This window comes from Prionailurus bengalensis, chromosome A1 (genome assembly GCF_016509475.1).
Source record: "Prionailurus bengalensis isolate Pbe53 chromosome A1, Fcat_Pben_1.1_paternal_pri, whole genome shotgun sequence".
Lineage (NCBI taxonomy): Eukaryota > Metazoa > Chordata > Mammalia > Carnivora > Felidae > Prionailurus > Prionailurus bengalensis.
The window spans coordinates 166,221,312-166,222,631 of record NC_057343.1 but is presented as its reverse complement, the minus strand read 5'-3'; the positions used below and the strand labels follow the sequence as shown (position 1 = coordinate 166,222,631).

Genomic DNA, 1,320 nt, shown 5'->3' with positions numbered 1-1,320 from the left:
AAAACATAAAGAAAGGAACAAAAAACCCTTTAAATTCTTTTTTAAGGTGAATGTTATATTGATTATAAAACCTGATAAAAATTGCTCCAAAAATGAAATCTACAAACCAACCATACATGTGAATATTAACAAAAATATTTTATTTATAAATTAAATATTATTGCCATAAAAAACAGATCTTTTTTTTCCCCTTGAGATAGAAAATTATAAGGTTCATCTGAAAGGACAAACAAAAATAGAGAAAGCACAGAAACCATGAGAAGGATATTCTAGTTCACTCTAGATGAGATGTATTTTATGTCCTGTATGTATAAGAGAATAAGGCATTAGAAAATGAATGGACTAAGATAGAAAATCTGGAAATAGATATATTTGCAAGTAAAAATTTAGTATATCACAAACATAGCATTAGAAATCAGTCAGAAAAATATTCTTTATAATTAGTAGTGTTGGAATAGTGGCATAGCCATATGAAGAAAAAGCAAAATTATCTCCACATAGTATTAAAAGAAATATATTTAAATTCACCTATAAACTTGAAAGTAGAGAAAATAGTGTTAACTATGATTCACAAAACATAATCAATAAAGGATAAAATTAATAATTTTAGTTTGTTACTTGTCCAAAAAAATATGACAAATAAACATTATAATCGATAAATAACAAATGACAAAACAGTGAAATATATTTGCAATGAAAAATGTTTAAAGGCCATTGGATCTATTCATTAGTAGGACTTTAAGCTACAGTAATTTGGAATATAGACCAAGTCAGATATTCAGATATATCCTAAAGATAAAAACAAATTCAAGTTGTTGCTCAGTAGCATGCATATACTAAAATCATAATGGCAAAGAGAAAATTAGCATGGACCCTGTGAAATACTAACATGTAAATTCATGAAGCATTCCGTATTTTTCTATACACTTTAAAGTGGCTAAAATGGTAACTTCATATTATGTATATTTTACCATAATAAAAATAAATAAACAGAAAAACAGATATGAAATAATAAATGAAGCAAACTTTTAATTAAAATCATGTAGAAGGTAAAAGAATAGTGCAAGACATCTTAAATGTTTTTCATAAGCTTAATTTTCGTAAAAATATTGGCATTGGTATCATTCTGAGTTTGTGTTGATACTAAAAAAAAAAAACCAAGAAAAAGCTAGGTGGTTAGATCAATCTCAATAAGAATAAGAATGAAAACTAGACAAATATCACTTGATGTGATACAATAGGAAGCTTACAACTCCTGCTGTGAAGTATTATTAAAAAAATAGAACAAATTTGACCAGCCTTCAAAATGTAACTACTTTT

The 1,320-nt window shown here is 26.0% G+C and overlaps 1 non-coding gene across 1 annotated transcript; it reads left to right on the top strand.

Moving 5' to 3' along the window:
• Positions 1 to 817: 817 nt before the first annotated feature.
• Positions 818 to 919, top strand: LOC122496681. Its single transcript, XR_006300901.1, has one exon. It is a non-coding gene; the product is annotated as a U6 spliceosomal RNA (small nuclear RNA).
• The last annotated feature ends 401 nt before the right edge of the window (positions 920 to 1,320 follow it).